The sequence below is a fragment of the Gorilla gorilla genome, chromosome 22, assembly GCF_029281585.2.
Source record: "Gorilla gorilla gorilla isolate KB3781 chromosome 22, NHGRI_mGorGor1-v2.1_pri, whole genome shotgun sequence".
Taxonomy (NCBI): domain Eukaryota; kingdom Metazoa; phylum Chordata; class Mammalia; order Primates; family Hominidae; genus Gorilla; species Gorilla gorilla.
In genome coordinates, this window is record NC_073246.2 from 44,023,116 (window position 1) to 44,032,774 (window position 9,659).

General features: G+C 52.0%; 1 protein-coding gene across 1 annotated transcript in view; it reads left to right on the forward strand.

Moving 5' to 3' along the window:
- The window catches only part of UMODL1 (uromodulin like 1), a 72,359-nt gene extending 69,390 nt beyond the window's left edge, over positions 1-2,969 (forward strand). The window contains exon 22 of the mRNA XM_055373635.2: positions 2,165-2,969. The gene's annotated coding sequence lies outside the window, so the exon portion shown is untranslated. The remainder of the gene's footprint in view (positions 1-2,164) is intronic.
- Positions 2,970-9,659: the final 6,690 nt, after the last annotated feature.

A 9,659-nucleotide genomic window follows, 5' to 3' on the forward strand; every position in this document is an offset into this window, starting at 1 on the left:
TGGGCCCCATTTCCTCATTTTAAGATTGGAGCCAGTGTCTACTACACTTTGCTGAGTTGTTTCAAAAATCTGTTATCTCAAGAAAATAAGGACCTGAGCACAGGAAAGATGGGCTGGGCTGGAGAAGCTGCCTGCCCGACGAAGAGGGGGTGGGCTGATGTTGACAATGTCTGTTGTTTCCCAACATCCCCGTGAGGTTGTGCTGTTATTAGCATCCTGTGTTATAGACGGGAATCCAGGGCAGAAAGGGATAGACGTCCCAGGTCACGTGGCTAGGAGGTCCAGGGCAAGAAGGGATAGGTGTCCCAGGTCATGTGGCTAGGAGGTCCAGGGCAGGAAGGGATAGGTGTCCCAGGTCACGTGGCTAGGAGGTCCAGGGCACGTGGCTGGGAGGTCCAGGGCAGGAAGGGATAGGTGTCCCAGGTCATGTGGCTGGGAGGTCCAGGGCAGTTAGGGATGTGTCCCAGGTCACGTGGTTGGGAGGTCCAGGGCAGGAACGGATAGGCGTCCCAGGTCACGTGGCTGGGAGGTGGCCGAGCTGGGGCTGCATGGGATTTCCGTTTGGCTCTGGGGTCAGCTCTCTTAGCTACCAAGCTTAGAGCCTTTCTTACACTAGTGTTCACATGACTGATGGACCCTTAGAACAATGCCCCTTGCCTTTCCCCTTCATCAGAGACCCGGAGAATTTGTATTTTAGCAGCTGTGCGAGGGGATCCACAATTCTTAATTCTTGCAGTGGGGACACCAGGTGTCCCAGTTGAGAGGCAGCAACTGTTGTGGTTACAGGGAAGGAGCCTTCCCAGGACCCCTGAGCCTCCCCGGGAGGCGGGCGCTGCTGCTCAATTGTGGTCTGGGTCCTCAGCCACCTCCGGGGATCCCAAAGGGGCAGGGAACAACAGCGAAGTTTCAGTTCAACTTTACACTCTAATAGTGAAAAATAAGGAAGCTTCCTCAGTTTGGTAGCTTTTGGCCTCTGGTTTGGGGCCCATGGGGTTTGGGCCATGAAGACCCCTCCTCACCAACCCCATTGCCTCCCATCCTGGGCAGGAGACATTGTCAATACCAGCCCGCCCCCTCTTCTTCAGGCAGGCAGCTTCCCCAGCCAAGCCCGTCTTCCCTGTGCTCAGGTCCTTATTTTCTTGAGATAACAGATTTTTGAAACAACTCAGCAAAGTATAGTAGACACTGGCTCCAATCTTAAAATGAGGAAATGGGGCCCAGAGAACTCAAGCCAATCCTCCCAGGTCACCAGCAAAGCCCAGACTACAGCACACGTTTCTAAAAGGCAACCTCCATGCTGCCCTTGCTGGGCAACTTCAGAGAAAACGCCACCCGCTTGTGGAAGTGATTCTGCCCATGGGAGGGGGACACTTGTGTTAGCTTTGTCTTTCCCGTCTCTCCTGCCAGGACTCCTGGTAACTAACATGCGCATTATTCTGGGGTCTCAGGACCCTTACAGCATAGACAAGGCCAGTGCTAGAGACCAGTCACCTCCCTAGATAGAGTTACGAGGAAATGTCAGTGCCTTTTACTTAATATTTAAGATGCGAATCCCAGCGATGAGGCCAACACTATCCCGCTAGCTTTCTAAGGACATCTGGTGGGTTGGTGCTAGGTCATGCTGGATGTCCCCCTCCTCGAAATTAAAACATCCGAGGGAAAATTGGCCTCTTGTCTGTCTTTGTTCTCCTGGGGCTCCTGTCTTTCGAAGTGAGAACTGTCTCACCAGTTCTAAAGTTCCTGCAGACATCTGCTCTTTGAAAACCATCAGCCAACCCACCCACCCCCAGCAGGTTGACCCTTGGGCAGCCCCACTCAGAGATGTTCCCAGAGTCCTGGTGGGTTCTCCACGGATGGTGCAAAGGTGCAGGGGCCCCAGCTGTGCTCGTCCGGCTCAGGTATCGGCACTAGCCACCCCCACCAGTTGGCGTGTCAGGAGCATCGCTCGCCTGAGGGCAGGCACAGCCCCATGGTCCCCGTTCCACTGGGCACTCTGGGAGTGGCTGCCTTTTCATTAGGGGCTTGATCTGTCCCTCTCCAGTAAACATAGACGCCATGTCCTCGGGTTGGTGTTTCCTCTACTACCCACCCTCCTGGGGTTTTCTGTATTAACTTTACCTTTCCTGCATGCAAGCTGACCCAGGTGACCTCTTTCTCCACACAGGTCGCCGTGAGTCAACCTGCCTCCAGAACCTCAGAGCTTCCCCGGTGGGCTCCCCCGGGATCCCCAGTGTCTCTCTGCGCCTCCACCCATCCCTCGGTTCTTAACTCTTCAAGCCTTAACGGAGGTCTGCTCTGATGGGTGAGCTCTGCCAGAGCCTGGGTGAGCCCAGAAAGGAAGACAGCAGCCACCGTCTGCCCCGAAGAGGCAGGCCGTCCTGTAGGTCCTAGAGGAGCCACAGCCCACAGGCAGATGAATGGGCTGCGGAAGACGGGGCAGTCCTGGGGGTGCTGCGGCTACACCACCACCCGCGCGGCCCCCGCAGCCCAGAGCTCCCAGGCCCGTGGCCCTCCACACCAGCCCTCAGAACCCTCCTGGGCTTGCCCTCCCTTGGCGTCCGTCACCCTTTGGCAAATATAGAATATTTCACATTCTCAGAGAGACCCGACCGTGCTCTTGATGCTCTTTTGAAAATAGGTCAGTCTTAGAAATATACTGCTAATGTTATTTTTAGTGGATGTTTATGCTCTTTGACTTTTCTCCTGTGTACCAAGGTATTGCTTTTATTTACACGACAGCGACTCAAAAGGCACTCGATTAATGTGACAACCTTTTTAATAAGTAGAAATAACATAGGTACACATCACTCTTTACATTTTTCGAAGCATTTTCACAGCCGTTTCTTCATATAATCCGACCACAGTGGGAGGTGTGATTTACCCATTACACAATGAGAAACCAGAGGAGCTGATGAGTTACTTAATTGAGGTCACAGAATGAATTAGCAAGAAAATGGTTCTAAAATCTAAGTATTTTAGTCTAGAATTTTCTCCATTATATCATCCTAAGAGATAATGCTCTGTACTTTATTTGAAATAATTTGGAATTGTATTAGATAGCTGACACCTGAAAGTAGAGTGTTTTTCCTCAATGAACTTAGAATTATAACATGGCCTTAGTTTTCAACCCATGATACTAATTTTGTTGAATATAATTAATTGTCATTCATACAGAACATTTGGGGAAAGGAGTATTTTGATTTACGGGATATTCTCAGAGTCAGTAAAGAATGACAGTGGGTAATATGTGTGGATCACAGATTCTGATCAAGTAGAATCAATTGCATAAGACACTGAAATGTGGCTGGTTGTGCTGGATGCTCCATTTGGGATGGTCCATCACAGGCTCGCTGAGCATCCAACGAGGGCCGGTGCTGTGTTGGGCACGCTGGGGAGGCCAGGAACGCATCTCTGGTTCTTCCCAAGTCATGTCCCACTGTTCTGATGTCAGCTGAGGAGCTTTCACTTGCCTTTCTTGGAAGAGCATGACACATATTCAGTAAAACCAGCTGTTGAGCCCCATGACTGTGTGGCTCTTTGGATTTCAGATAAAGTCGTTGACATATATTTAAAAACCCTGTCTTTCAAACTTCATCTACAGTTTTCAAGTAATTTTTTTTTTTTGAGACAAAGTCTCGCTGTTGTTGCCCAGGCTGGAGTGCAATGGCGTGACCTCGGCCCACTGCAACCTCCACCTCCCGTGTTCAAGCAATTCTCCTGCCTCAGCCTCCCGAGTAGTTGGGATTACAGGCTCCTGCCACCATGCCTGGCTAATTTTTGTATTTTTAGTAGAGATGGGGTTTCACCATGTTGGCCAGGCTGGTCTCGAACTTCTGACCTCAGGTGATTCACCCGCCTCAGCCTCTCAAAGTGCTGGGATTACAGGCATGAGCCGCTGTGCCTGGCCTCATGTAATCTTAATACATGTGCCACGTCTGTTCATTTGTGTTTTCTGTAATAATGAAAACTTGGTTTCCTGTCATCCTACCTCCCCCATCCAAGTCTATTCTTCGACAAACACTTCCTGAGCACTCACAGTGCTCCAGGCCCTGAGCTTAGTGCTCTGGGCGAAGTGATGAGAGGGACAGACCAAGCCCTGCCCTCACAGAGCACACGGTCTTGTGGGGGAGGGAGACACTGAAGTCAGATGATGACAGCCGTGGTAAGTACTGAAAGTGATGATTGCATATGTGCTGTGAGATGCCCCTGACCTGGTCCCTTCATTCACCCATCTAACCATCTAACCATCTACCCATCCATTCACCCACCCACCCACCCATTTGTCCACCTGTTCACACATCCGCTCGTCTGTCCATCCATCCACCTACCCACCCATCCACCCATTCACCCATCCATCCGTCTGTTCATCCATCCAACCATCCATTCATCTATTCAACCATCCATCCATTCATCCACTCAACCATTTATCGATCCATTCATCCAACCACTCACCCACGCATCCACCCACTCATCCACCCCTCCATCCATCCATCCACCTCCATCCACCCACCAACCCATCCACCCAACCATCTGACCGACCATCCACTCAACCATCCATCTATCTATCCATCTACCCACCCATCCATCCATCCATCCAACCAAGGAATGTGTATTGAGTCCCAGTTTATATACTGACATGAGGAAGACAAGAAGAATGAGGCAGAGATTTTGCCCTCAGGTATTCACAATCCATCTGAAGAAAAACCCCTGTGGATACTATAATACGTGCAGTAAATCCAGGGAGGCCTCTGGTGGAAGGAAGAGAGAGAAACAGAAAAATGCACGTCTATGCATATGGACTTGTGCACCTGTTCCCATTACTTCATTGGAAGGGCTTTGGGATGCTGCTGTGTCATGAATGCTGTTTAAGAATATTATCAGCACGCATATTGCTTGTAGCTTAAACCTTCCAATCCTAGACTGTTTCCACTGGCATGGCTTAAGGGATTAAATCCAAAGTGTTTGGAAACAGAAGGAGGAAGGGAGGGCCCCTGGGTGGCCCTTGGATGTCTGTAGAAGTTGTTCACTGCTCTCCAGTGCAGATGTCACCCCAGGGTTGTGCAGTGCACAACCTGTGAGGCCAGACTTCAGGGCCTTGGAGACTTCCCAGAAGATCTCTTAACAGACTGAGTGGGCAACTCAAATCCTCCTGTCTGTGGAAGCGGGGAGACTGACATAGACATATTCTATACAAGCCTCATTATAAGCCCTCCACAAATGATTGTTCTCACTGTGCAGCTGAGGAAATGGAGACAGTTAGCAACTTTTCTGAAGCCAAACAGCTGGCCAGTGAAGGAGCTGCAATTTAAACCAAGCCCGTTGGGTGTAAAGTTCATGCCACCCTCTGCTTTCTGTGGGGGATGGGAAGGAGGGTCTTTGCAGACTTTAGAACTCAGAGTACCTCTGAGATGTGGGAAGAAGGCTTAGGGGTTCCCCAAGGCCAGTGGGCCTTGGGCTCCTGGGGTTCTGGGTCCCTGGAGGTTCTCATGTTCAGACACTATCGGGATCTCAATCTTCCTGGCCCAGGATCCCAAGCTGTGAATCACTGGAAAGTGGAAGATCTGATGGAAGAGAATCTGATGGAGGAGGGTCTGATGGAGGTGAAGGCTCTGATGGAGGAGGGTCTGATGGCGGAGGAGGGTCTGATGGCGGGGGAGGGTCTGATGGAACTGGAGAATTACTGGGGCTTTCCATGGGCCTTCTGGCCCAGGTTGCATCTCTCCATGCTGGCCACTAGATGGCGATATTAGCTGGAGTCCACGCTGGAAACCGAATGTCCCCTGAGTTTCCGCAGCAACCACATCCCTGGGTTCTCTTGTTTGTTCTCTTTCACTGGATTTGAGCCTCTTGCGTGTCTGAAATTGTTCTGCAGACCTGCAGGCTCCGGGGCACATGTGTGCAAAGGTGGTGCCCTGGAGGCCCTGTAAATAGCTCAGAAAGTGAGGCTGGTCTTCTTCAGAGACTGATTGCCAAGTGCAGGACAAATGAGTCTATGTGGGGGCCACAGTACGGACGTCCACCCTCCCATCTGGATTTCCCAAGAGTGGGAGACAGCTTTTCCCTCCCTTCCCATTTCTGGGAGGAAAGGGGCAGATGGACAGGTGACTAAGACAGGTGGCAGGGAGCCAGCAGCCCCAGGAGCTGGTGCTGGGGAGGCCCAGGTGAGATCCCTGTGGCTCAGGAGAGGACCTGTGCATGTCGAAGGGACGCCCGCAATGCCCAGTGACACCTCTGTCTATTGTGGAGGGTGACGGAGTCTGCTGAGGTAGCCACATAAGCACCTAAACCAGAAGTGAGTATCCAAAACGGCCCTGCATGCCATAAGTCATCAGATAAGAGGGGCTGGACAGGGGCTCTCCAAGCCTGTCCTCAGCTGTGACTGGGTGGTTAGCAACCCTCTTTAGTTTGAGTACCTGCTTTGTCCCAGAGAGAATTAAATGTCTGCTGTTCACCCCCCACGCCCCGTCTCTGTCCCTCCTGGGGAGGAGGGCTGAGGTTGGAGTCACCCCCTGCACCCTGTCTCTGTCCCTCCTGGGGAGGAGGGCTGCAGTGGGAGTCCCATGATGCAGGCTCCTCCCAGTTCTCTGCTCACCTGTGCTGAGGCTCTGCGTTCTGTGGAATGGGGCCGTGTTGCAGGCTCTTGTAAGGATCAATGTTGCCCACCGAGGGCCCAGCACACAGGCGCCTAAGGTGACGAAGCACACATCCTGCTGCCAAAGTCACAGCAGCAGCGGCGCCCTCAGACGGGCCCTTGGGCCTCTCCTCCGCACAGTGTCGGGTGCTGAGTGCCTCTTGTGGGCTCTGGGCTTCGCGTCCAGCACTGCCAAAGTTGCCCAGGTTTCACGGGAAGTTCGCGGCAGGCCGGGCCCAGCAGCCTTCCGGGAGAAGGACACTACACATCTGCGGCCCTGCATGCCCCCAGGAGCCCATGGGCTCCAGCACGGGGGTGGGCAAGGGGCGAGAGTCTGGCCCCTCATCTCCTGGCAGATTTCAAAGTGTGGTCAGAAACATAGCTGGACTGGGCAACTGGCTGAAGTGGAAGTCATCATTCAGCTAATGAGGCTTGATCTTTTCTCCATCCCCTGCTACTGCTGGTGTCTGTGCTGGCCTGGAGCTCACCCCACCTCACCCGGGCAGAGCAAAGGCCCTTGGCTGGCAGATGCTGGAGGGTCTGTAAACTGTTGCTGGTGAATGCCCAGCTGTGGACACACAGCAGATGCCTGTCAAGGGAGAAGAAGCCAAGGAGAGCCCTGGGGATTCCGAAGAGCTTTAGGGTGTAGGGATAATTGCCCAGGCAGGCTGATTCTGCGAGGCTTGTCCCTATAGCAGGAGATGGCCTGTGCGAAGTGGGACTCCTGGGAAGGAGCGATGAGGACTGGAGGGAAGGGGCAGCATGACTCCACAGGCTCTCACGAGGGACACAACATGGACGTGCTTCTGGCCTGGATGCCCCTCTGAGTCAACAGAGATCCATGTGCCCTGGCATCAAGGTCAGGCAGGGGAGACGTGCAGGGAGTGGAGTGGACACCAGAGGGGCAAGCACCACGGTGTGGACACCGAGGGGAGCCATGGGTCCTGGAGGTGGCCTGGGACTGGACTGTTGAGTCTTGGGTGGGCAGAAATCGTTCCCCTCATCAAGGACTGTAGATCCTCACTTGCGACACCCAGAACACCAAAGCGCTTCTGTTACCAGATAAAAGGTCTTGACTGTGTGTCATCCAGGCTCTTTGTGTTAAACAAAAAATTGAACAAAATGCATAAACAAAGCAAAAAAGAAGGAAGCGACGAAAGACAAAGCAACAAAATAACAGTAAATAAAGTGCAGGTGTATTGAAGCTAAAGTACACTCCACAGAGTGGGAGCAGGCTGGAGCAGGTGGCTCAAGAGCCCCCATTACAATGCTCTTTAGGGTTTTTGTAAAGCTCAAATAACCTGGTGACACCCCTAGGCACCCTTTAGAAGCCTCCGATTAGTCAGACCCTATGAAGGATTGGCCTGTGACCAATCAGAAGCTGAAGTGGAAACTTCTGTCTTGTTATCGCTGGAGTGAGGATGTGGCCCGTGTGCTGCCTAATCTTGCCTAGAACTGGCTGCACCTGCTGTTCTTTTGCTTATCCCTTAACCCTTGGTCACCCTAATCCCTATTCTCCTGTCTCAGTTCTGATGGAAAGAAAGTGACAGATGACCTGGAGGTTCCTAACCCAGGGAATAGCTAGAGTTTGCATCCTACAAACTAGTGTGAGACTGTGGGAGGCTAAGGGCATGGGCTTTGCAGTTGTGAGAGTTTGGAGGTTGAATCTCAGCCCTCCTATGTGGGGCATGTCACCCAATCTCTCTGAGCCCCTGTTTCCTTATATTTACCCCACCTGTGAGTTGAAGCTGTTGCTAGCATTGGTTAGGGAACTTTGGGCAACAAGCAATGGAAATGTCAACTCCAACAGGCTTTAAGGATAAAGTCAATTTATGACCCCTTGCAAGTGAGAAGTCCAGGCCAGGGTGGAGCTCAGGTGTGGCTTGCTCCTGCAGCTCTCAATGGCCCAGATTTTGTCTGCCTTTTGCTCTGCATTCCATGATATTAGTTTAACCCAGAGCTCCCTCTTAGCTCCAAATGGCTGCGAGCAGTAATCAGGACTAATTGCTCATTTGTGCATGTCCAGCTGAAGACAGAACAGGTCTTCCCCCAACTACTGATTAAAAGGCTGGGTTAGGCCGGGTGCGGTGGCTCACGCCTATAATCCCAGCACTTTGGGAGGCCGAGGTGGGTGGATCACGAGGTCAGGGGTTCCAGACCAGTCTGGCCAATTGGTGAAACCCCATCTCTACTAATGATACAAAAATTAGCTGGGCGTGGTGGCACGTGCGTATAATCCCAGCTACTCTGGAGGCTGAGGCAGGAGAATCGCTTGAACCTGGGAGGCGGAGGTTGCAGTGAGCCAAGATCATGCCATTGCACTCCAGCCTGGGCCACAGAGTGAGACGAGACTCGTCTCAAAATAAATAAATAAATAAATAAATAAATAAATAAATAAATAAATAAATAAAATAAAAAAAGGTTAGAGTTATCTCTTGATTGAAATGTCCTACGTGATGTCCCCAACTCCGAGCCTGTTGCTCTGGCCAGGAGGATGTTGGGTGCTCCTGATAGGCTGAGGCCTGGGCTATTTGCAGTGTCAAAGGGAAAGGCCTCATGCTGTTGGTTCATTAGTGAGAAGCCACAGGAAGGTGACATGCCAGGGAAAGAGACTAGGCTCTGTGTTTTGGGTTCACAGCACCCAAGCCTGCACCCAAACATGGAGGAGGGGACTTGAGTGTCTTTTGAATGGGTCTACACTGATACTTGCTTCTCTGACCCCCGAAGGCTCCATCTCCTAGGACGTTTTCTGGGAGCCAGGGAAAGCAGGATAGCAGAGCCCGGTCACGTAGTGCTTTGAGAATGCGCTCGGTGGGCGAGCGGTGCCTTCTTATTGGGTTGTTCTCGTGAGAAGCATTCTGATTCCTACTTAGAAGCCCTGAATGAAGGTGGGAGCCCCTGACGATGGCAGAGGCGGGTATGTCTAGGGTCTGGGGGCACCTGGTGTCATCTACTTGAGTCCTCTTTGAACTCTGCATTTGGCAGCTGAGCGATACCGAGGAAGTCACTTCCCCTCAGCGTCAAGCAC